Raw genomic sequence first — 27848 nt, 5'->3', positions numbered from 1 at the left:
TAGGGAAATTGGGGCTGAAGAGACAGATCAGTGGATAAGAGCACTTGCTGTGAAACATGAGGACCCAAGCTAGAATCCCCAGTACCCATATAAAAGAGGCTGAGCATGGCTGAGTGTGCCTGCAACCCAGTGTTTGGGGAGAGAGCCAGGTGGATCTCAGAGGCTTGCTGGCAAACCAGCCTAGCCTAGTCAAAATAGTGAGGCTCAAGTTCATTGAAAGATCCAGTTTGAAGGCAGTAAGACAGAGATGATGGAGAAATATCCAATATCTTCAGACCTCTACATTCATAGGCACATAGCACAATTCCCTTAATATCCATTAAAATAGCGATATTAATAGTAACAATAATAAGAACCAAAGGACATATGCATTTAACACCCTTAGCACAGGGCCTAAATGGTATAGAGTCAATGCTTAATAAACCCAGCTTTTATTACTGTTGTCATTAGAAACAATGTGTTATGTCACTGCCACTTACTAGAGCCATGGAATGCCCACCCCCAAATTCCTATACTCCAAGTTCCTCAAGGAAAGACTGTCGGTACAGAAGTATTTATTATGGTCTTGTTCATGATGGGGAGAAAAGTGAAAGCTGCATAAATACCCAACAGTCAGGGTTGGTTAAATGAAGTTTAGTGTATCGATCTCAAAGCCGGGCAATGTAGTCATTAAGGATGATGGAGTGCTCTGTGGGCTGACACTGAAAGATACACGTGACGTTTCATCAAGTAGAAAGGAAGGTGACAAAACAGTACATACAACCATGCTGGCCTAGCCATCTGTGAAATATATTGATGTGTAACACAGATAGATTCTGGTAGGTGTGAATATTCAAAGGTGTAAAAACAGCAAGAGTGAGGTTATAGGACTCCTTGGTTCCCCACTTTATTCTGGCTTTTCTAACTTTTCTACAGTTAAATACATCCCTGTACTAAGTGATCTTCAAAGCAGCAGCAAGGTGGGCAGTTGGTAAAGTGTTTGCCTTGTATGTATGAGGCTCTGAGTTTGATCCTCAATACTACCATAAGGAAAAAGGAAGGAAGAAAGGAAGGAAGGAAGGGAACAGAAGAGAAGGAAGGGACAAGAATGGAAGGAAAATAGCATCTGTTGGCAGAAGGACTGGATACCTGGATTTGTCATTGGGTGCATACACTGCTCTTGCAGAAGACCTCAGTTTAGTTCCAGAACCCACGTTGGGCAGATTAGAACTGCCTGGAACTCAAGCTCCAGGAGTTCCACACCCTTTTCCTGGCCTCCACAGGTTCTGTGTATATGTGCCATACATACACACACACAGAGCGCTTACACATAGACCTTTTAAAGGGGGATTATATAAGAGTTTTTAAAAGTTTGCAGTTGGACAGCCATCTCTAGGCCACCCTCCAGGCAGGTTTCAGAACACTGCCATATGCCAGGCCCAGTACTCGGCACCCAGAGCTCTTGAACATATGTATGCACTGCTACTGGCTTTTCTTGTCCCACCAGGTCCCACTGCTTTAGCCCCAAATGAACACTGAGATGCTATATTAATTATAAAACTGTTGGCCAATGGCTATGGCTTCTTATTGGCTAGCTCTGTCTTAATTATTAACCCATTACTATTCTATGTATTTCCACATGGTCTTGGCTTACCAAAGAATGCCCAGAACTGTTAACTTCTTTCTGGTTTACCTGGTGACTTTCTTCCAGCACTTCTCTGCCTATCTTTCCTAGAATTCTCCTCATCTCCTAGCCCTGCCTATCTTTCTGCCTCTGTCAGACAAATAGTGTTTTATTCATCAACCAATAAGAGAAACATATATACAGAAGGACATTCCACATCAATGCTTGGTCTTGTGCAAGTACCAGTGGTTTTTAAAATTCCCCAAGAACTACAAGGATCACTATGGATGGGGCTTATTACATGGCAACACTAAAAGCCATAGGCAATTGCCTTATGCTCTTCCCATGCCAGGTAACAGGCACCAGTGGTTCCCATGAAGCAGAGTTGGAGCAAGGAAGGACCCTGTTTGTCAGGGACTGGCCAACTCCCATCCCAAATGCTCTAGGCCAGAAGCTCAGGCCTTGGCCTGTGTGCAGCAGAAGATCTGGATCCTCTGGGATAAGTCTTCCTTGTCCTGCTCTTGTGGATCAAATTGATGTCAGATCAGCTGAGGAGGAAGAGAGTCACCTAGGATTAGGTGTGCAAGTGTATGTGCATGAACTATTTGAGGTTCAAGATGGTCTAATAGCTATCACACTCTGTTCTCTGGGGTGTGGGTTGTGATAAACAGTCCATCTTGGGCAACACCATCATCTCTCTCCATCACACCCAACTCCCCAGTTTCTTTGGATCTGGGTCTGTGTTCTTTCATAGCTCAAACAATCTCTGTTAGATCCTTTCTTGTTGATGGGCTTAGTGTTTCACTGTAGGATCTCATGACTCAGTGCTAAAAGGACTGAGTATCTCCAACCACTTAGACAGAGGACATTTGATGCTATCAAAAGGTACTTGCCACATCAGAAGTGAGCACTCCAGCAGGGGTGGGTTAGTTTGATGAAGGAGCTACAGAAAGCTTCAGACATTTGGAAACGCAGTAGTATTGCACAATGATTGGAATCTCATGCGCCATGAGAATGAGGGGTTAAGAAAATGGAAAAGTGGCCTGGTATGTGGTCCAATACATTGATCTTTAAATGATTTCACTGAAGTATTGTCCTCCTACTTCTTTGGTCCCATCAGTAAGCTATATCCCTGGTCACTCAGAGAGAAGCATGCCCATTGTCATGCCATGTTCAAAGCCGTGTGGGCTCATGTGGCTGTCATGCCTAATCATAATATTGTTAATTATGAGAAAGTTTGGGAGTTGAAACAAACTTTTTCCCACCCCATTTGTCATCAAGTAAGGCAGGCTGTCTGTGTGTCACTAAGCATTGTCTCCCCTTGTTTTCTACCTCTGCTGAGCAAGCATGCTTCCAGAGCTTTAGCTAAATTGGAACCATTTATAAGAAAGGCCCACCTGCTAGAATATGTTTCCCCATCTGATGTCCGAACTGAGGAAACCTGCCGTTTTGCCTGGGGATGAGATTAGTAGCAGAGCCCAGGATGCCATGGTACAATGGGTGCTTGGTCCTTAGAGCACACAGCAATGAACTGAGATGTATAGTGGGAAACAAGACTTCATGGTGATACCTCTGTTCTTTCCTTCGCGCCTTTTCTGACTCTGCCATCTATTATGTGTATGGACTTGGGTACTGCCTTGGTTTCTTTTGTGTTGACATGATACAATACTCTGACAGTACCACCTTAAGAGAGTAAGAGTTTATTTTATGCAGTCCAAGGTTACAACCCATCATAGCCTCTAAGTCAAGGCACCAGGAGCTTGCAGCAACTGGTCACATTATTTGAAGAAAGCCGTGAAAGCATACATCTAGTGTTCAGCTTGTTCTCACCACTCATATAGTCTAGCATCCCTTGCCTATGGAATGGTACCACCCACAGTGGTGGGTCTTCCTACTTCAATTAAGTTGTAATCAAGATAATCCCCAACAAATACGCTCAGGAGAGTCCATCAATTAGTACAGACCAGTACAGACACAGAAATGTCTATCTCTCTGTGTCTCTATTTTCATCAGCATAGTGAAGTTTAATAAGATAATCCATTTAATGTACTTAGAATATTATCTGGTACACCTGTAATCTCAGCACCTAGAAGACTGAGGCAGGAGGGCTGCCGTTAATTTAAAGCCAGTCCCTGGGATATATAGCAAGTTACAGGCCATTTTGAATAACAAAGTAATACTCTGTCCTGCTTCAACTTCCCCCAAAAGAATGACACTGAGTGCAGAGGGGTTCATCAAAACTTAACACCCACAAATCTACTATTAAAGGTTATGAAATTTCAAGGACACAAAGATACCCTGGTACCAGAGAGATCTAGGGACTACTGAAGAAAAATACAGCATGGGCGAGTGGACTTTGCTTTTGTAACTGTTTTAACCCAGCTGGGGTTACATCTAATACCCTGTCCACAGACACACCTACCCACATAGAGCCGCATGTGGCTTTTATGGAACAGTCAGCCATTGTGGTTGCTCTCCCTTCTGTAGTATGTCCACCAACTCCAAATAAGCCCTTAACACAGCTTGAAACTAACCTGCACTCCCATGGCTCCTGTTCACTCTGCTTCCTCTTCCTTACCCTTGGTTGCAAACTAAATCCCTGAGAAAATGGCAAGGCTCTGAGCAGTTTTCCTGAGCATCTGACAGGGCTGAGCTGACCCCCTTCCTGTGTATAACTGCACGTGTATCCATCATGGCCAACCCTTCAATTATACCCAGAGTCTCCCCGTCTCTGTCATCAGAAGGATGCCCATTAATCCTGAATCTATTTCTTCTGTTTCATTGTTGACAGTTCATTCTCTATTCTCTAGGGGACCACTCCCATAAGCACACAAACATCACTATTAAAAAAAAAAAAAAAGCACCTCTCCTGCCCACAGCTGCTCTCTCTCCCTCTCCCTCCCTCTCCCTCCCTCCCTCTCTCTCTCTCTCTCTCTCTCTCTATATATATATATATATATATATATATATATATATTTCTCTGAGCATTACCTGCATTTGTTCTGCCCACACTCTTGCCACCAGAACCCTTGAACACACTCAAACTGTTTTCATTCCTGCCATCCCACACAGCAGCTCTTCCCAGCTACTCCATGTGTTCTAATCCAAGGTCATTTCTTATCCATCTCATCCTCCCCACAGCAGTGAACACAGCTATCAGGTCTCTGTGCCAAGAACCTCTCTCGTCTTTATTTTAGATTCTCTTCTTGCTGTCATGGGCATTTCTCCACTTCCTCCATTGGCTCCTTGTCTCAGTTGACTTTCAAGAATAAAGTACATTTTCTCCCAATCTCAAACGTCTCCATTTGAACTAAGTTATCTTATTGGCTTCATGACTTTAAACACTGTGTCTAGGCTAATGGCCCCAAATATGTATCTCCAACCTGGACACCTCCCCTGAATAGCCACATATGTGATTACAGTAGATTTCTCTACTTGAATAGCTAATAGGGACATCTAATATGAAATACCCCAAATCAAATTTTGAGAGCTGTAGACCCCTTTTTTAATGTCTCCGGAAGCCTCTCCTAGTTCAGGAAATGGAAGCCTCTTTCTTCCAGCTTCCCAGACTCAAATTCCAGAACTGTCTTCCTATCTCCATTTCCTTTCATATCCACTCTGCTAGCTACACTCTCAAACCTGGGCCAGAATCAGGCTATTTCACACAATTGAGACACTGCACTCCAGCCAAGACTTTATCATCATCTCTTGCCTGAACTGTGATAAAATAACTGACAAAAGCAACTCTGGAAGGAAAGGTTTTATTATGCCTCCCAGCTCAGGGAGATGAATCCATCTTGGTGAGGGAGGCCCAGCCCCAGGAGCACAAGTAGCTGGTCACACAGTGTCTGCAGTTGGGGAGCAGAGGTGAAGACTGATGCTCAGCTGACTTTCTTCATTTTATTCAGCCCAGGAGCAGAGCCTAAGGAATAGTGACACCCATGGTCAGGGTGAGTCTTCTCACCTCAAACTAATCTAATCTTGGTAGACCTTCACAGGCATGGCTAAGGACCTGCACTTAGGTGATTGTAGATCCTTCTGCATGGACAATCCAATCACTATTGTCCTTCACCACAGCCTTCTAATTATTATTCCTTCCTCCACTGTTGAACGTCTGCACCCAAGCTCTACACCCCTGCATTCGTGCTCAATCTAACTGCCATGTGGGGTTTTGATTATTTAGAAATGTATATCAGATTGTATCATTCTCATGAGGAAGCCCATGCCCATCTTAGCCGTAAATATTGCCTTCATATGTGTGGGGAACTCTGATTTTTTTCTACTCCCCCCTCCACACACACAGGCATGCACACTGCTTTGTCATCTTCCATGACACCCCACCCCCCAACAGCAGAACATCTCAACTCTTCTGTTCATTGTTATAGCTCCAGAGTGCACACACGGAGAAGTTCTCACTGATACATCACTGGAGGAAGGCACACATGAGTACGCGCTCCACCATGACCTTGTCCTGGGGCTACAGTGACAGGCTGGCAATGAGGTAGGAGAAGGCATGCCACGGGAATTGTCATTTCCATCTAACCTGCAATTCACTGCCTTTCCTTTGAAATTCTGTTCCCTTTCTTGCTTATTTGTGCTTCTTTCCCAGGGAAGCGCTCACTCAGTGCAGGTTATCAACCCCAGATTCCAGCGGCAATACAAAATGAGGCTTCATAGCTCATCTTTGGCGTTTGGAGAGTGTCCTTTAAGGTGGGAATTCTGGGACTGGATCTACCTTTCTTCCAGCCTTGTTCTCTGTAGAAGACTTATGGGTCAAATATACAGGGTGGCCATGTGAGCCAGGCCTGCAAGTGGCAATCATGGCCACTCCCATGCCAGTATCCAGAATTCAGTTACATATTCACATGCAGTTGCAAAGGAAGCTGGGAGATATTATCCTGTCTTGTATACAAGAGCAAAAATGGGATTCTGACAATTCATAGTTCAGCTCACTGAAGAGCCACTTTGGCTTGCCCAGGCCACATGACAAACTCCATTTCTTGGATAAGCTGAGATGCATTAAAACCATCCCACCTCCATTTTATCTCTCCAAAAACCCCCTTCTTCACTCTTTATTACAGATTCCATTAGCTAACTCCACTCAGGTAAAACATTTCACATGGATTTACTCAGAGAGTGGCTACTTTTTCATTTTCCTGGTTCTACTGATGAGAAATTCACTTGTGCTATAGCCAGGATTGGAGGCAGTGAGGGCTTAGCAAAAAACTTCCATCAGATTCCTCTGTTGTTATTCATTAGGGAGACCAGCCCAGTTAGAGGCTCCAATGTAAGCCAAGGCCTGGAGGCAGCAAGCAGAGAGTCTGGGGTGGCAGAGGAGTATCCATGGCTTGGAGGCTTGACACAAGGACTCTGGAATCCACCAGTGCCAGCTGGGTAAGCTTGGACAATGCAACACCCAGGGTTGAGTTCTTTTTTTTTTTTTTTTTTTTTTTTTTTTTGTAAAGTAGGGATGTTAGAGGCATTGATCCTGCCAGTTTACTATGGGGATTGAATGAGCTGACACATCTGGGGTACTTAAAGCTGTGCCTGGCATTTGAGTTGTGATTATTGTTAGTCTGTCACCATAATGGCACCATAAATTATCAGCCACACTTTGCCTGAGTTCTTGCTTCCGAGAGCTCATCCTTCTAAGTCTGTCTTTTGAACCCAGTGTCCAAATGACACAACTGCAGTCATCGGGGACAAACTGCGCTTTTGTTGCCATGTGGTCTGCAGCTTCTCTGACATTCCCCTACATCCCTGCTTCTGCCAAGGTGGCCCAGCTTCTCTCATGGCCTGTGTTTGGAGAGCGTAAACACTCATCCACATCATGTCCATCTGTCCACTCCTGAACCACTTCTTAGTTACTGCACTCGCCTTGTGCAATGTAGGTCAGAGTTACAGTTAGTAGACTGCTGTTTCTGGAAATCCTTGCTCTGCTGTAGTGTTTAAATCTCATCATGGAGCCACAGCCAAGAGACTCTCTGAAGCCAGTCAGAGTGACACCCATATGAAAAAGAGGCAGCTGGGCCAGGTTCTTTTATGTTCCCTTCCCCAGGCAGAGAGGCTGCCCTCTCTACTCCTTGGAGAGCTATTCTAGACTGCCAAAGGTCAAGGAGGTGACCCCGAGTCTACTACATGAGGACCTCTGAAAACAAGAAGTCTCAATCAAGGGAGTCTCTGGGACTACCTCAGCCTTTTATTCCAAGCAACTAGGAGTGAAACCAGCAGGCCCTTTAACAGAGGGTTCTGACAGCTGATGAATCCGCCTGTGATGAAGGTGTGAGCCTACAGGACTTGGCTTACTGCTGGCAGCCCTGTGTTATGTTTATCTATAGGAGGGGACTAGACTAGAATTCTAATTTATTTCTACTTGTTCATTCATTCATCCAGTCCATCAAGAGCTTAATAGACACTTATTATAGCATAAATGCTGAGATTACAGTTGGAAACACCTTAATTAATAAATAAAGTTGCTTCTTTTCCTGAAGGGACTCTCTCTCTCTCTCTCTCTCTCTCTCTCTCTCTCTCTCTCTCTCAAGGGATGGATGGATAGATAGATAGATAGATAGATAGATAGATAGATAGATAGACAGACAGACAGACCATTCCAAGGGAACTTGGAGAAGAACAAATAACAATGATGTCCTACACTGAGAAAATGTTCAGATAAACTTCAAGTTTTGGTAAGGTTTTGCTGTCAGAGAAATTATTAAAGTTTTACTTTTAAGATTTAATGTACAATGTATTTCCTGAAAATATATGCTGTATCAAAAACACTTAATTTCTTTTTTTATTTTTTTAATTTAAATTTGGAGCAAGCCTGTTTTACATGTCAATCCCAGTTTCCTCTCCCTCCCCTTCTCCTCTGCCCCCCCAAATCCCCATCCCATTCCCTTTCTGTTCCCCAAGGAGGGTGAGGCCTTTCATGGGGGATCTTCAAAGGCCGTCATATCATTTGGAGCAGGGCCTAGGCTCTCTCCTGTATGTCTAGGCTGAGAGAGTATCCCTCAATGTGGAATGGGTTCCCAAAGTCCATTCGTATACTAGGGATAAATACTGATCCACTACCAGAGGCCCCATAGACTTCCCAGTCCTCCTAACACCCATATTCAGGGGGTCTGAGTAGATCCTATGCTGGTTTCCTAGCTATCAGACTGGGGTCCATGAGCTCCCCCTTGTTCAGGTCAGCTGTTTCTGTGGGTTTCTCCAGCCTGGTCTTGACCCCTTTGCTCATCACTCCTCCCTCTCTACAACTGGATTCCAGGAGTTCAGCTCAGTGTTCAGGTGAAAAACACTTGATTTCTATTAGTTAACCTAATAAAGCCACTTTTGATAAACTAAAACAGAATAAAAGTTACTTTACTCTTAAAAACTTAAAGGGATATAGTCATCTTAGAGGAACAGACAGAAAATCAAGAGTATGATGGATCAGGTTATTTTGGTTATAAGTCACAGAAATGGACCATTTATTTTAATAAAAGGGAGTTATTGGGATCCTGGTGCGTTTAAAGAACCCGAAGAAGAGATGAACAGTGTCAAAAATGGCAGGACCACACTTGGGAGACTTGAGTAGCAGCTGTCCCCAACCTCCCTCCATAAAGTTAGCACAGATGTAGTTGGCTGAGTTTTTACTCTTGGGGGACAGCCACCCAGATCCCAAATAATACACAGAGACTTAACCTTACTTATGAATGCCCAACCTTAGTTTGGCTTATTTCTAGTCAACTTTTCCAACTCAAATCTCTTTTTGCCTCTGGGATTTTTACCTTTCTTTATTCTATGTTATTCTATGTATCTTTCTTTCCTTCTTACCCCTGGCATCCCCTTCTCCCTCCTTCCTTGAACCTAGATGTCTCCTCCTATTTATTTTCTGTTTGGCAACCCGGCCTATCCTTTCTCCTGTCTAGCTATTGTCAATTCAGCTCTTTATTATACCAATCAAGTGTTTTAGATAGGCAAAGTAACACAGCTTTACAGAGTTAAACAAATGCAACATATCTTTGCATCATTAAAGAAATTTGCCACAGCATAAACGAATGTAACACATCTTAAACTAATATTCTACAACACTGAGATAGCATTTCACCAACAATTAGACTCTTGACCTCTCTGTTCTAATGTTCTAGATACTTAGAAGAACTTGATTGGCCTCAGCCTGGTCAGATGCCTGTTCCTGGTTTACTCAGCTGAACCTGAAGATCAATTCAGATAGCTTAGACTCAACCTCTGGATCCAGGCCATCTCCCAGAGGACAAGAGTGTCTCTGTTTGATTCCTACCTCCAGGGATGCATGCAGCTAGAAGGTAACTGTGGTTGGAAAGTGCAGGACGGGTGAGCACACTGAGATGCAAAACAAACAGAACAGTGAAACTGAGGTTACATCCCTGCCCAAGTTCTGAGACATTACATGTGAAGTGAGTATCCATTAATCATGCTGTGTTTCATATGCATGAAGGGAATTCGTTGTGTACAGTCATCTCAGCTGAGGTCGGTAAGCTAATTTAATCAGAAAGAGCACTTGGGAGAAATTTATAGGGCGTGGTCACAAAATTGAAAAAGAATTAAAAGAAAAAATATACTTGTTATCAGAAGAATCTGGATACTGCCAGGAGATCTCAGTGATTCATACTTTCCCACATTCTTCTGGCCATCCCACTGGAATGAGGGAAGTTGAGTAATGTATGGTAGAATTCCTTGTGTAAACCAAATATTGGATGGCAGTAGGATGCACTCCTTCCTAGGAACTCTGTCCCATGGATAAAACAATTAATCAATCAGTGGGGTGGGGGAGATCCAGCCTTCCTCAAGTGAGGAGATTGTGAAGACCTGGCTTAGGCACACTTAGTGGGAGCCACTGCTGTGCAGAAGAATAGTTGCTCTTAGAAGAGAAACTAAAGACTGGTACTGTTGATAACATCAGCATCAACCACTGACTTAGAGTCTGCAGAAAGTAGTCAAAAGACACTAAGTAGTTGTGTAGATGAACTGTGACAAGAGAAGGCCTATATGTTCCTGGTCCCCTCCCACTTTATACCTCTGTGGAGCATCCCACGCCTACTGATATCACACACATCATAGAGCTTAAACCATGGTCACATAATCAGGAAAGGCTGGGTGTATCTGTAGGTTTAGCCTCTTCCTAAGTGGTCAACTGCACCTCCCTGAGCCTCAGCATCTTCATCAGAAGCCTTGATACAATTGTCATCCAGTCACTGGAAGATTGAACCTGGGAGAGGACTATGAATCAGAGTATGTGGATGTTCAGCTTAAGGCAACTGTGGGTGTGGGTATGTCTTTAAATTGATCACTAGCATATTGTTCAGAATTGCCTGTGCTGCACCCTTCCTACAGACCTAAAAACAAATATATCATGCAAAGGTTCCTTCACTGTTCCATGAGGAGTCTTTTCAGACTTTGCTTCCAGATCTTGCTGGCCTGTTATGAGTAAGGTTTTTCCCTGCAGGTCCACAGCCATGCCAGCCCCAAATAACACACAGAGACACTGGATTTGATATAATTCTGATGGCCAGTTACTAGTTTCTTATCAGCTAGTTCTGTCTTAAGTATTAACCCATTTCTATTAATCTAAGTACTTCCTCGTGGTCTCATCTTACCGGAGGGTCTGGCGTTCTTCTCTCTCAGTCCTCCATCTTAAATCTCCTCTCTACAACTTCCTCTCTCCTCCTAGTCTCCTAGTCCCACCTATCTTGCTTTCCTATTGGCCAACAGTGCTTTTTCATTAACCAATACAAGAAACCTATTTACAGTATGACATCTCCCATCACTGGCCTGTTTTGTTTATTCCTCAATTCTGATCATTCACAGGAAATCTATCAATCAAGGCTAAGAAAGAGCTAGAGCTAGGTGGAACCAGGATTGAGCAGATGGTTCAGCCCTAGCTCTGGACTTGCAGAGACTTTGGTCACCCATTCTTGATGCTATGCTCCTTGAAATGAAAAAAGCTTGATCTGGACTCCTGGAGGCTACTGGGTTGCTTAGGAAGGTATTCATCTACAAGTAAAAGAAAACTACTTCAAATTATCTTAAATAAATATTGGCTTGCTAATCTCATTCATGCTATGAAGTATTTGGAAGTAGGGAGATTCTAGAAATAGCTGTTGGGTGGGGTCAGAGATAGCATCTCTGAAATCTCCTTAGCTTTACCTATGTGGATGGCTTTATAACTGAAGGGTGGTTCCTTGGGTGTAGCACCCAAGCCCAAGGAAGGAGGTGGGGGAGAAGTCAGAGACAGTTTTAGCCTTCATTTCCCCCTTTATCAGAGAAACCAAAGACTCCCAGCACCACTAAGATTTTTAGGCAGATACAGTTGACACCAGATACCCAAAGGGTCATCTTGCTTGCTGGAAAAACAAGGACTTATATTATTGTGCTTGGATTAGAAAACTAATCATGGTCCATCTCTAAAACCTGTGTACATTGTTACCCTGAACAAAATGAAGCTTCAGAAGACAAGGAAGGAGGGAATGAACATTTGAAGAGCACTAAGTAGAACCTGCTTACCTTCTACCCAACAAGTCGACCCTGGGATTGTGACTGTAGTAGGCACCCTGGGCCCTAGGCAAGTACATGAGGCAGTGTTGCTTGAGCTCATATGGGGCATGTGAAACTACAGTGTGCTCCAGGAAACTACAGTGTGGGGAGAGACAAGGAAAGCAGGTGCAGCCTTGGCCTACTTGCAGCTCCTCTACACACTTTCCAGATGCTGCAGAGCCCTTGGATTCCTCCCACAGGACTCCAAATAGTGGCAGATTTCCTGGACTCTCCACCCTCACCAGCCTTTAGTCTTGGCTTTCAAGGCAGCTGCTCCTTCGAAAATCAAATCTTCTAATGTGCTCCCAAGCCAGACCTTGGCAAGCTGATAACTGGATACAGCCTGAGTCTTGTCCACCTACAGGCATTCTGTGCTTCTTGGGAACAAAATCCCTGGGAAGTGGGGTGTTTTGTCTCCATTGAATATCTGGCTTAGATATCCATAGGGACAGGTGTCCTGATTCAGTTTCTCTAAGAACATCTCTGAACCCTGCTGTAGACACCGTTGAGTCTTTGCTAGGCCCTTTTGCCTGCCAATGCACTGCTCTCTGAATGGCTTCTGCAACTGCCTACTTTGAGTACTATGGCTGCCACTTGGTGACTGTGCTTTTGTCTGGGGATTTGCCCTTATCCCAGCAATGTCCCGGAGGTTGTCTTCAGTGACTACTTGGAATCTCTGTGTGAAAACATGTTGCTTTTGTCCAGCTGAGTGACCATGCTGTGCTATGATTTTCTTCTTGATGTAAACAAGGCTAGACCTTGCTTGGGCCTCTCTTCTCCCATTACCCACTTCCCTCTGTCATCTACAAGCTTTCCCCAAGAGGCCCCTCTCAACAAAACATCCAAAACCAGATCCACCAGTCTGTTTCCAGAGACTCAAACCCAAGGTGAGATTCATATTAAAGCCCTGCTGCCAGTGTCATTAAGTCTGTGTGCTGTTTAGGAGCTGTCACCTGAAATTCTGGCATCCCCACCTGACCCCCAGCATCACACCTCTCTCATCCATTGTTATTTACCTCAACTCCTGAAGACTTGCCCTCCCTCCAGCCTCTGTCACCTCCTGCCCTCTCCTGTCCACACTCCTCTCTGTTCCCTGAGTCCCAGTAGAATCCCTCAGCTCCCCTTCACTCCTGCTCCTCCCCAGCCTGTTGTCGACAGACCTCCGTACCCACTGTTCCCAGACTCTTCCAAGAACCCTCCTGCCACCTCCTGCCTTAACTGAGAATGAGATTCCCCCCAGAGGACGTGGCCACCTCCATGGTCTCCTTAAGCTGAAGCTGCTCATTCCGCCAAGATACAGCATTCTCAAGTAAACAAAACTTCCCCCCCCCAGCCCACTCCCCCCAACTCCTCAGGACCACTTTCAAGCCATTATGCTTCCACCCTTATATTAACATACATCGCTTCTGTTTCTTGTGCCACCTGGCTATATCATTAAAAGTAACTGATGGCTTATCCTGACACACAGCAATTCCCCTTCATACTAAAGTATTGGCTGAAGTGAAAGGACAGCTGTAAGTACTTGTGATAGCATAGTTAGCAGCAATAAAAAAAAAAAAAAAGGAATGGAAATAATTCAAATATCCACCAACAGAAAACCACACACCCCCCCCCAAAAAATCTGTGGTGTCAGGAGACAGTGTCACACCCTATGGGAAAAGGTGTTTGCCACTGTTGTGTCACCACGGAGGTGTGTAATGGTGAGCCAAGCAGAAAGACAGACTGTACACAAATAGAGTCTGATCTCATTTTGTAAAAGCAGAAAGAGAAAAAGATGCATGCGGATGCCTGTAAGATGAAAACTGTCCTTGGGGGTGGATGAACTTTGCTTAGCAATGATGCTGGGGCCGCTGCTCTTGCCTTAGCCAGGAGCTGCTCAGCAGAACCTGCTGATCTTCAGAGTCCATGATACGAGGGCAGAAGCCATCTAGCTCCTGCTACAATATCTTGATGCTTGCTTTGTCCCCCTGGCAGGAGTCTAATAGGCTGCAGTAAAATTCAAAGGCCCCCAAGAAGCCCATTTATAAAGCTCTTCAAAAGAGACTCCTTGAAGTTGTGTATGGGGTGGACAGGGTGGCATTCCCATCTCATCTCTAGACTGGAGAGATGCAGGCAGCAGGTATGCCTTGAGGGCCAGTAGCTTGTCATGAAATGAAAGCCTGATTGTTTCCCGTTCTTATGTCAGCCCTGTCTCAAATTGAAATAAAATGAATCCAGCCCGACTTCTACCTGTCCATTTCTTGTTAGTTGGGAACTGGTGGAAGTGCATCAGACAGAGACCTACAGGGGAAATATGATGGTAAGGGGACTTGGATGAGGTATTGATTGCTTTTGTAATGTTAGCCTTGGCTGCTAGAAGCAGGTAGTGTCTTTGTAATAACAAATATTAAAAATGAATTTAAAAGCTGGAGAGTCAGCTCAGGCAACAAAGTGGAGGCACAAGGATCTGAGTTCAGATCTCCAGCATTCACTGAAATGCTAGGTGGGGTGGCAGAGAGCAGAGAATCCTGGAGTTCACAGCCTGGGGAGTCCCTGGTTCAAGGAGAGACTCTGTTTTAAAAAATAAGGTGGGTGGTGAGTAAGGAAGACAACTGACCTCTACATCCATATGTCCAAACATACTGGTGTGCTCTCACACACATGACTTTACCTACCGCAAAGACATGAATGCTATACACTTCTATGTGAACATGTGTGCACATGTGCATATTCACACAAAGAATTGCAAAAGAACCATGTGATCTGTGCTTAAAGCGTGGTTCCTATGTGTTTCCAAAGGTGCCTTTTCCCCAACTTAGTGGTAACTTCAGGAAGTGAAACCTTGTGAGTAGTTTTCTGGTCACTGTGACTATAGTCTTGAAGAAGATAGTGGAACCTCTCTGCTTTATACCCCTTTCATTCCCCATCTATGAGGTAAATGACTTTGCTCTGACATTGTGTCATCTCCTGGAAGGTGCAAAAAACAAGCCAAAATCCTGGTACAGAAGGTCTGGAAGAGTGTAGTGGTCAGGGACAGGAACTCTGGAACTAAGCCACTGCAGGTTGTCTTTGAGACCTTGGGTAAGTTTAAAACCATCTCTGCAGATCAGCTATAATTTGTGTCCCATACAACTCCAGTGTGGACTCCACTCACACAGACCACAGTGAAAGTGTCTGCAGATAGTCTTTGGTTACTCCAGGCAAGAAGGAACTGTCCATGGTCCTGGTATCTATCTCTACATTCAAATCAGCTTTGCACTCTGCTTCTGGGCTTTGCTTGGTTGGGTCAAGAAATTGCCCTTCTAAAGACTTGTCTGAATTCTCAAAGCTGTTACCTTTCTTAGGCATGACTGTGCTGCAAGGATACTAATCCAAATTAAAATAAAATACCTTGCAGAGTGGAATTTACTGACCTTTAATGGATGAGACTATCTTTCTAGGGAGGTTTCCCAAAAGGTCTACTGTTTCCGACAGTGAGTACCAAGAAGCATGTGGTTCCAACTACATTGGCTCATTCAGCATCACAACCATCCTGACTTAACAACATTACAATTCCCATTTTACAGGTGTGCACATTGGACAGTCAGTCATTTGCCAAAGGTCACTCCTCATGGGCGCATAAACAAGTCACCTTAAGTCAAATTCCCAGAAATAGAAAGGAAGTAGATGTGTTACATACAGCAGAACCTGTACAGAGATGCAGATGGCATTAGGATCATATCCCAATATCTTCTGTCACTGGGGCAAGCCTGGTAGGCTGTTAATGGGAATGACAGCCAGGACACTCATCTTGCTCCCAAAATGATCTATCCCAGGAGTGGGAGTATGGATTGGCATTGCCCCCCACAAGGCTTCCCCACTTTGGCTTTCTGAAACTGGTTAGTTTTCCAAAGCAAACTTAAGGAAGACACAAGAAAGAGATCTCAGCCCAGGCACTGCACTGATCCTCAGATCATTGTGGACTTAGCTAGGGTGATGGAATTAGGGCGGAAAGAGTGTCAGGTGGCCTCCTGTCTGATAGTAGATGCATCTTCTTGGAAAGGAACTGGTATGTTTCATTTAACATCTTTACCTTTTGTTTCCTTGGTCATCCCCCACCATCACCACACAGTACCTGTGAATTCACTCTACACATCTATTCAAGCTCTCAAATTCCTATGTTATCACCTGCTTCTACTCACCTTCCTGCTGTGGGCAACAGCTAAACAGATACACCATGGTTGTGGTCTAGAGACTTCTCTGTCATCCTCTGTGACACCATTGTGCCGGGGGCTTCCATGTTCTTCATAGCCATTGTCTCTAATCTTCACAAGTCAGTCAAGTTTGTATTAATTTCTTTTGAAAGCTAGAGAAATTGGAGCCTTATTTTACTGTAAACTTGGAGGTACTAAAAGTTAGTTACCTTAGCCCAGCTACTATGGGGTTTGGAAATTATGTTATCAATGGGCATAGGATAAACAAGGTACGTGAATTAGTCACTTGTGTGTCACCATGGACAAAATATTGGACAGAAACATTTTATTGGAAATAAAGCATATGGTTCCTAAAGGACTTCAATCCCTCATTGTGGGGAAGGCATGGTGGAGTTCATGGTGGCAGGGACTCCTCCATCATAATAGAACAGGAGGCAGAAGGAGGCTGCCTCTAGTGACCTACTCCTGCCAGCTGGGATGGTCCCATCTGCTGACAGGCTCTACAGTCACTGAAGCAGCACCACAAACAGGGGTTCAAGTCTTCAAAATGAGCCTACAGGAGGCATTTAAGACTCAAGCCACACCAGTATGGAACACCCTTCTTTGCTGCCCCTCGGACTCCTGGAGATGTGAAGCAAACATTTCCCAGTTTCAAGCTTTGCTCTTACGGTTGGGTTCCCAACATGCTGGGGATGTATGTCTCCCCCCATTCTTTAGAGATAACTGCTGTATTATCATTTCTTACAGCAAGGTACCAACTTACTGGAGTAGAATGATAATCATAATGATCATGTTGCTAATAACAATTATTATTTAACTGGCATAAGCTATAGGCTTGTAATTGTCTGTGTGTTTTACCTGCACAGTGACATTTGCTTCAAGCCATGTTGGGGAGCCAGGCTAAATCTAAGGATGTATAATAAAGTGCCCTATCCCCAAACCTCCTCTTTCTATTAGGGTATTTAGTAACCTCTACCTCTAAATCCCATCCCTCTTGAGGTACATGCCCCAAATATCCTTACCTTCCCATCTTCCTTGGCAGCTTAATTGCCCAGGAACTCATTTGGAGCTTTCAGAAAATTCATATTCCTTAGTGCTCCTGCTCCCCTCCCTGTGGCCCTAGTATCTTCAGCATTACATCTGAATCATGCCATCAAGTCCTTGGTTAGATATCGACTTCTAGAAATTGATAATAGCACTAATAGCAGTTACTGTTTATTGAGTCCTTACTAACTATATTGGCTCCTTTGGCATCACAACCTTCCTGACTTATCAGCATTACAATTCCCATTTTACAGGTGTGCACATTGGACAGCCAGTCATTTGCCAAAGTCACTCAAATACTAAATGTCATGGCTGAGAGTTATACCTGAATGTGCCTCTCTGCAAAAACTGTGCTCTTAATCAATGCTCTTGAACCATTGTGTTGAGCCACTTGTCTTAATTTTGTTTCAATTAAGACATAAATGTGAATCTTGGCAAGGGGGCTCAGTTAGTAAAGCACATGCATAAGAACCTGAGTTCGAAACCCAGACATAGTGGCTTACATTCGTAACCCTGTTCTAGGGAGGCAAGATAGGTGGTTTCCTAGGGCTCTCAGTCCAACCAGCCTCACCTAATTTGTGAGCCCCAGGTCCAACAGTGAGACCTTGTCTCAAAATTCAAGGTGGATAGCTCCTGAGGAACAGCACTTGAGATTGACCTCTGGTCTCCACATGCAGGAACAAACACATGCATGTACATAACACATTAGTATGACCACCCACATATGAACACACACACACACACACACACACACACACACACACACACACACCCATAAACAGATACTCAGCAAACATGAAACCAAAAACAAAATGACAGAGATGGTCTAAGGACATGAGGGCATGGGTTTCTGACACAGAGAGTTCAGTGTAAAGGAAAAAGCAGGAACTTCCCCCTGAGAAGACAATCACAGCTTACCTGTTACCAATGGAGCCTCTGATGCAGATGGAGATATCCTGTCAGGAATGCAAAAAAAGAAATGATAAACCGGGCTAATGTGGATTGAAAATTTGGAACCCAACAAGAATGTGCTTCTACTAAGGGGCTGGTGAACTGAGTAGACACAATTAAGACTTATGAATCATATTTGGGCTTTTTCTTCTTAAGAATGTTTTTATTCAGTGTTACTATGTAGTCCTGCATGGCCTGAAACTTACTATGTGGGCAAGGCTGTCCTGGAACTCAGAGATCTGCTTGCTTTTGTCTCTGAAGTGCTGAGACTGAAGGTATGCACCACCATGCCTGGCAGTTATTTGAAAACTTTAAAGTTAGGTAAAGTTGTGTTGTAACTCTTGATCTAGGTTGTAAGCAGATATTCTTGTCACTATGAGAAGATGCACTCAAAAGTTCTTGACTGACTGTCCAGTTCTCTCATCTGTTATGGGAAACCATACATTCTGGTGAGAGAGTCTTACAGAAAATCTAGGTAGCTCTCCAAAGCACCGATTAAGGGGGAATTGGTGGGAGAGACAATGAACTTGCTGAAGACTTTGATGAACAAAGAACAAATTATTGTGCTAAGCCATTTATATCAAGGTAGGAGTATGTATCACTGAAACATAGCTCCATCTGTCTTAACTAGTATCCCAATATGTCTCATGTACTCACCTGATCAGAGGGTTGGAGGAAGAAAGCAAGCCACTGACTGTGGAATGAGCTGGAGAGATAAAATAGAGTCATGTTCTAAGAATAGATACTGAGGGATCTCAGGTGTCTCTTACACAATCAGGGGTGAATGCTAAGAGTAGGTGACATGATTACAAATCAGGCCAAAGCTGGAGACAGATCATAAAGAAAGAGTCTTTGTTTGGCATGAAAACTCTAAACCTGAAAAGGGTGCACTATCAGATGCAATGGTTATTGCACTTGGCTTCTCCAGTTGCCCCTCACACTGATTCTCAGTCAAGTCGGATGTTATTTTAGATAACCAACCCAACCCTTCCCTTCATCACTCACAGGCTTTGCCAAGAGGCCAAGCATCCAGAAGATGCAAGAGGACTATCATGTTTCTATCCAGTTTATCCACAGAGTCATGCTCATGGGATCCTCTCATATCACCACATTGCATCCCTGCTTTCCCCATTTCTCAAAGCATGCTGGCTATAGTTTTATTATATCAGTTACCTTCCTTAAACTCATGTGCTTTATGCCTCAGTCTGTCTCCTGGAGCTAATCCTTACCAAGTTTTCACACAGATTGGATACATTTTCTCTCTTAGATGTATATATTCAGTTATGTGAGCCTGAAAAGAAATCATAAGCTTTCCTTGGATTCTTTCTGATTCCTAACCCCAGGGTGTCTTCATCCTCTGCTTTTTAGGTTGATATAGACACTTGTATAACATGGATTATACATCTATGGGGTTTTAATTAATGTATGTGAGCTCAATTTACATATGTCTCATGTAGGCAAATACTGTATCCCCTTGGCTCATTCCAGATATATCTATGTCATACAATGGATTCTGATCCATGGTAGATGTTTGACAAAAGGGATGGATGGATGGATGGACTCCTTCCCTGTCCTTCCCTGTGAATTCAAGGTACAACACATCAACTTCTTTCCATCATGTTCTTTTCCATCATGTTTTTAGCCAAGTCTTCAAAAGAGGTCGTCAGACTCTAATTTGCTCTGTCCCTGCCTGCTAACCTTCTGATTTCTGAAGAAAGCTCTTCATTTGAAACCTCTTCAGTTTTTCAGAAGACAGGAGCAGAGAGAAATGGGCCCTTCATTTAGCTGATTGAACCAACAAAAGAGACGTTTAAGGCAGAAAATGAATATAGATCCTGTTCCAGTAATTAGAGGGGAGATCGATAGAAGACCATCAACAGCATGAGCCTTGTACAAGTCAACGTCTCCAGGGAAGGGTTTCCAGAACCATGTTCATTTCATTTCTGTTTCCTAACTGAATCCCTAACAAGTGAGGAATGATAGGAGTGTGTGTAGCCAGTAGGGGGCTTTAAGGAGGGGCTTGTATAGGGCAAGATGGATACAGAAAGGAAACAGAGTCCTTCCCCCCCCCCCATACCATTGCATCTATGCATGATGGTAAGTTCATGGAAAGGAAAGCCTGATCTGATCCTCACACAGCACCAGGTCTATATGACCATGGTTCTGGGATTGACTGTAGAACCCATGTGTATTGTGTGTTATATTACACTTCTTTTTTCTTGATTTAGTCACATACCCTACAGAAGTAACATCAATGGGAGTTACTTTTGTATTGCTTTGCTAAAATACCACAACCAAATACAACTTAAGGAAGAGTTTATTACAGATTATGGTTCCAGAGGGCTAGATGCCCGTAATGGCAGACAGCACATGTCAGCAGGTGAAGAAAGCTGAGAGAGCACGCCTCAACCTCACACAGAAACAGATGGTTCCATAACCTCCCCATACAATACCACTAACCAGGGGCAAAGTGTTCGTATGTATAAGCCTATGGAGAACATTTCTCATTCAAACCACATTGGGGAGAAAGGGGATATTTTGATTCACAGGATACAGCCCATCCTGGAAGGCATGGTGGCAAGGGTTTCTCTGGTTGGTGCTTCTTACATCATGGTAGATCAGCAAGTAGTGAGCTCAGGCTGGAGCCAGAAGAGGACATCACTTTCAAGAATCCCTTAGTGACCCACTTGTGCTATTTAGCCACAGTTTCAAAGAGTCCAAAACCTCCCATCTGGGAACCACATATTCCGAACTCCTGAGCTTGTGGAGGACATTCCATGGTAATGCATGTGATTATGGAGAGTCTGCTGAGCCATGATGTATATATCTACAAAATGAACATCTGGTTCATGAGGAAGGGATGACACCACCTACAAGCCCAAACAACAAGTCATCTGTTATCACACTACAGGCCTCGTGGGAGCTACAGGTTTCTGCAGTACTTCCTTCCTCTGTGATTTTACTATTCAAGGGTCTTTTCCATGATTCTCACTTCCCCTTGTGTCAGGGTTCTGCCTATTTCAGATCACACTTGAGTTTGGTATTTTAGTAATAAAATATAGAGGGTGAAAGCAAATATATGGATTCACAAAGACCTGGCCCACCTGTTTCCAGATGTGTGTCACCTTGGCCATATTCCTATCTCCCGGTGCCTTAGTTTATCCGAGAGCAAAATGAGGGAAACAGACCCCACCTCACAAGACTTAAAGATAGAGTTTGCAAAAGTGTGTAGCTGAGAACTGTGCCTGTCACACAGTGAGATTAGTCAATGCTATGATTAATAAAATCAGTTGAACCCACCCTAGTAAGATGCACTCCAGCACACACAGGTTTGCATGTTCATGGATGAATCCTTGAGATTTATTTAGCAATCTTGCAGTACAGAGTCCAAACTCTAGCCTGGCATCTTCTACAATGTGTTGATTAATCCATTCTCTCTAGAACCAGATATATATATATATATATATATATATATATATATATATATGTTTGTGGAGGCTGATATAAGAGGATACCCCAAATACTGCCTAAGACTAATTCACAGCTTTCAGCTCTGTCTACTTCAAGCCAGTATGCATGTGCTACTTGGCCTTGATTTTAGGCAGAGACCCTGCTGGAAAAAGAGAAGAACCAGCAGTCTATAGGCCACTAAACTTTGTTCCAGGATTAAGCTAACATGCAAAAGGTTGTTTCCAGAAACAGAGAGGAGACACCCACAGGTCTTTTGGTTATCTCAGCTTGAGACTATACATATGGGCCTGGGGACTCAGACAGCAGCTAAGAGTACAGGGAATCAAAGTCAAGAGACAACTGGCAGGGTGTCTTGGTATGCGTGGCCAGGACCCAGCCAGTCAAACTGTAGGAACTTAGGATTGAAGCCTGGAGAAGGGCCAGGGTGTGACCAGAAGCCTACAAGTAGAGTAAGATGTGGGCTCTAGGATGGGCTATACTCTCTTCAGCACAGAGGCAGCCCAACTTCCTCTTTCAGTAGAGGACCAGGTGTCTCTGACCTTGACCAGGTAAGTGTCTGTAGGTTCTGGATGTGGGCAGGGCTAAGAGCAGAGCAAGAGGTTTAATTTTACTCTCAAAAAGGGGAATTGGCATCCAGGACCCAAAGGGTGGACCCACCTTCTCCAAAAGTGCTGGAACTGCCACTGCTCTTGATCCAGAATAGCTGGGAAAGGCATGGAGTCCCTGACACCAGGAGGTGTACAGAATACAGTCCACCTCAGGTGCAGTGGTGTGACCAGCCAATGACCAGAGCAAAGCAGAGCTGGTGTGAAGAGCTGTCAGACTAGGTACCTCATGGTGAGCTTGAGCCTGCATTGTTCTATCTATGGAAGCATGCAATGTGACATTGTGTGATCCTACTGCAGAGCCCCCTGCACCCAGAAAGTGACATAGCTCTTGTGTGTGACACAGCCATACAGTTCAGACACAGCTTCCAACATCAGGCTGTAGAGAAAGTGGAGATCAGAAAGAAGAATGGATGGGAGGGCACATCAACAGGGCCTGGTGTGAATGAGTTTGCACACATGACTCAATTTCTGCTTGCCTCAGTTTCTCAGTTTGTAAAATGGAGACTCCTGCCCATTTCAACCAGGATAGATTCAAAGTGAACTCATCAGAAACTAATTGACATTTAATCAGTCCATCCATCCACCCATTAATCTAAACATCCATGCTTCTGTACACCCATTCATTCATTCATTCATTCATTCATCCATTGTTCTTAATTCTTTTCACCCACACAACCACTCATCTATCAGTCTGCATACTGACCAGTTTATCCATCTGCTTTTCCTTTCTTTCATCCATTCATGTATTGACCCATCATCTATATCCACCCACCCATCCACCCATCCATCCATCCATCCATCAATCCATCCATCTATGCAATCCATGTATCTGCTTACCTACCAAGCTTCACTGCAGCGTTACCATTTACCTGCTATAAAGCTACATCAAAACAGTCTGTGCTTGGAGCCTTTAGGAGTTTCATGCAGCTAAGACTGGGGGTCAAGTTTAACATAAAACATCTTCTTCATACAGTGAACACAACTATCTCTACTTTGAGATGTAGAGACACTCTCTGGAGAGAGAATTGGACTAAAGCCAGAGTGAAGGACAAGCTGGAGGAAGAAAATGAGGTGGAAGCTAGCCTCCTTGGGGCCACAGCCTCTGCTCAGAATCAGGTTGCCTTGGTGACAAGAGCATCCTGCTGGCTCTTCTGCAGCAAACTTTGTGTGAGAAAGGAGAGGGAGAAGGCAAGATTACTAATTATGCTGCTCACTAATACCTTTGTTCACCTCACTGCCGGTCCTGGGCTGGTGAGGTGCTTGGCACTCATTCTGCTTACAATACCATATGACCTCATACCAGCCACCACGTTGTCCTGGGCATCTCCCATGGTCCTCAGGTGAGGTTTCAGTCTCACTTTCAAATAAAACAGATCTAAGTCTGACTGACCTTGATGCTGGGAGTCTAGTCCTGCTGCTTAATACTAACAAGGCCATTGTTAGGACCTGTTCTACCAAACCCAATTATTTTGTTCATGACATTTTATTTTCTAAATATAAAAGTAGTTCTTGATTAATTCAGAAAATTTGGAAAGCACACAGAAAAAACATAAAGGAAGCAAAAAACTAGCAATCTTATGCCAAGTAGATAAAGTTAACATTTGGAAAATACGTGTTCATAGACACATATACATACACACACATACAAACATACATAAACACACACATATATAAACACACAAATAAACCCATATACATACATACATATACATACACACATAAATATACATACACATACATGAGTACATACATACACATATTCACCCCTACACATAAATACACACATGTACATATACACCCATACACACATATTATATACACATATATACATGCACACATGTATTCACTCACATGCACACATATACATACACCTAGATAAATAAATACACACACACCATGTGTTTTTATTTCTTGGATTACAGCCCTCTGTAATTTTCATATGTTAGTAAATATTCTTCAATAACTTCATTTTCATAGTCCCTACTATCTCACTTTATGGATATTCTCTTCTTCATTTTACCATTTGCCTATGGTTGGCTATGCAGATTATTTCCAGGTTTCATTAACATAAATAATGCTTTGTTGAATGTTCTTATGCATAAATAGTTTGCATATATATTGGCTTTGATCATTAAGATAAGTTCTTGGAAGGGAAATGGCTGAGTCAAATATATAAATGTATGTTTTAAAGGCCTATGATAGATATGGCCAATTGGCCTCTGACAAGGTTGCGCCAACTCACACTCTTTCCAGCAGAGCACAGGAAGCCCAATTCCCCACACTCATTGCTGATTTAATTTACAAAGCTTTGTTTCCAGCCAGGCTGAATCTGTCCTCATAAGTTTATTGTCTATTTGTAATTTTTCTTTAGTGAATTGCTTATTTATGTCAATTGCCCATTTTTATGAGCTTGGTTATCTTTCCATTTTTGACTTCTGAGAGTTCTTCCTATGCATCAACCTTTAATCTATAATATATGCTTATTATTTTTCCCCAGCGTGCCATTTGCTTTTTAATTTCGCGTATGGTGTTTTTTGACCCACTGAAGGTTTTGTTCTTAAGTAATCAAATTCATCAATCTTTTTCTTTATTGTTTTGCTTAGAAAGGCCTGCAAACTTAAGTATGTTTAAAAAGGCCCAAAAAACCCACGTTTATACAAGCATCCTTTTAGACACCTTTTAAAAAATTCTTTGAAATTTTTGTACATGCAAACAACAATATCTCTTGATCATATGTCCACCTCTTACTTCCTCCCCACAAGTCCTCCCTCTCCCAACACATCTCCATCCCATATTCATATTCTCTGTTTCTGTCTCTCTTTTTCCACTTTTACTTCCTTCCTCCCTCTTTTAAATACCCACCGAGTCTAATTAGTGCCACTCATGTGTGCTGAGATGGGAGTCATCCACTGGGGCGTGAACAACCTACCAATGGCCACTCCGCCAAGAAAAGTGGTACTCCTCACAGCTGCCAGGGGGTGGGGCATGGTTATCTTTTCCCCACTGTATGCTGGATTTTTTTTAACTGGCTTGATTTTACACACAGGTCACCACAGCTTCTGGGAATTCATGTGTGCAACAGCCCCATACCCAGAGGCCAGCACTGTACAGCACTCCTCCCCATCCCCCAGATCTTACATGCTTCTCATCCCTTTCTCCATGTTCTCTGAGAGTAAAGGGGAGGATCATTATAGACGTTTCATTTATAGCTGAGTACGTGCAGTCCCTTATTCTTGGCATTTTGAACATTTCTGGATCTCTGTAGCTTCTCTGACCAAGGCTAAAGGCAGCAGAAATGCACAGAAATGAACATGGGTATTTAGGAGGCAACTGGATCAGATTCTCTTACAGTTTTGTTTTATGCGTGTGTGTGTGTGTGTGTGTGTGTGTGTGTGTGTGTGTGTGTTTAACTCTTTAAGCACCTGAAATTAATTAAACAAAATACATTGTTTGCTAAACAGCTGCAAGTTTTGAATCCCTGCTCCCAATAACTACATCCTCCCAGATCCACGTGGCCATTTCTCCTTCCTGTCTGAAGTAGGTCTGTATAATTTAAATGCTATCATGTATATTTCAAAGGTGGCAGAGATTTCTCTGGATAAGATCGTGGCTAGAAACGGGTTGGAGGATCTGTACTGCTCTCATCTTATCCTAAGTTGGCGTCTCATAGTCTATTAGGTATCAACAATGTTGTTTTAAAGAACTCTCTGAGCCAATTAGTGCTGCCTTCATGTACATGTACTAAGCACTGGGGCTTAGTATTTGTGCTCTGGGAGATTCTGCCAATGGGGGTGGGGAGGTAAAAGAATATTTCTGCTTAGTACTTTGCAATATCTACACCCTCTGTGCTGTGGGTGCTTTTGTGAACTGCCTGGCGCCTTCTCTGAGAGGAAGACATGACTCAAATGGCCCAAGGGATCAGAAGTATTAACTGTGGATGGCTCCCAATGTCCTCCTAGGTAACTGCTCTTCCTCTTACAAGGCTGCGACTTTGTCCAGGGCCAAGTGCTATTCCACCATAGCCTGAAGCCTGTAACTGGACATGTTGTAGCGTTGTAGGCTCAGTTACCTTTGGAGGGACTACATAGCTATAGGATCTAAGGACATTGCTAACTATTGCATCCAAACTAAAGTCCTCAACCTTTCCCTATCCCACTTACCTGGCCTTTCTGGAGATGACTCCCCTCCTCCAGTGTATCTCTGTATATTATACCCCCAGAAATAAAATGACCACCATAGTGTCTGTTCCCAGGAGACCTCTTCCTGAGATAGCAGAGAGGACGTGGCTTCCATTTGGCAAGAGATGAGGTGGGGGAAGGAGAGTAGGTTGGAGGGTGATCTCTGGGGACACTGCAGGCTGACACTGGCTGAGCTAAATTCAGCAGGCTTGGCACCATCTTCCTTGTGTGAGCTTTATGTATCAGGCACAGGCCATCCCTTGAATTGCATAATGGTCTCTGAACAGAAGGACCATTTAGCATCAGAATTATGAGTTTTACTTTTAACAACAGAATTATAGCTTCAGAAACTCTCTCCTGAACAAATGTGTACCAATTAGGCCCTATGCTCAGGGACCAGACACTAATAAATGTCATGATTTAATTGGCTTGTTCACACCCAATCCTACCTGGTGTCGCTTCATTTCCTTGATCTGAATAAAATAGGGTCCTTATCATTTAGACTTGAACCATGAGCAGGTTCTCCCCATAGGACTAGTCACATGACTGCTTCCATTTCTTGCCTGATTTGAATGTGTGTGTGTGTGTGTGTGTGTGATTTGGAGGACCAGGCTTCTTTGCAGATCGATGATGGGACAGCCAGCTCTCCTGAGATGTCTAAATCTAATCACATGCTTTGCTTTTTGGGCTGCAGCATATTCAACTCAATAGTCACAGACAATAAGAAGACTTTTTAATCTCACATTACAATTCATCCAGAAGCAAGGCAGCCCAGGGTTGATGAACTCAGAGGCTACTGAGGTCATGGAGGACCTTTTGATACTTTTCCTCTGCTACATTGGACATCTTGGCTTTGTTTTAAGTTGGGTTCTTCCTAGAGCTACATGTATTTCCAGGTACCATATAATCAGACCTGTTGACAATGAGAAAAAGAAAGCACCTTCTATTCTCTGGGTCCTTTTCAGAGCAATTAAAACACTGTGATATCTATATTGAATGCATCATAGCCATGGGAGTGAGCCATCAGCCCCATAACAGAAAAACATGTGATCTCTCCCAATAGTCCCATGTGATGAGTAATGCTACCAACAGATGGTTCACAGTGTCCTCCCTGAGAGCTGCCATTTTCTTCCCAAGGTTATTGCCTTACCCAGGGTCATGTCCCATCCCAAGACAACCCCCATCCCATAACTGGCCATCTAGAAGAGCCACAAGCTCAGTCCCCTCTGAAGGGGTCACTTAGCTGTGGGATGTACCATGATTCCCA

The sequence above is a fragment of the Phodopus roborovskii genome, unplaced genomic scaffold (assembly GCF_943737965.1).
Source record: "Phodopus roborovskii unplaced genomic scaffold, PHOROB, whole genome shotgun sequence".
Lineage (NCBI taxonomy): Eukaryota > Metazoa > Chordata > Mammalia > Rodentia > Cricetidae > Phodopus > Phodopus roborovskii.
This window is presented reverse-complemented; position numbering follows the sequence as displayed.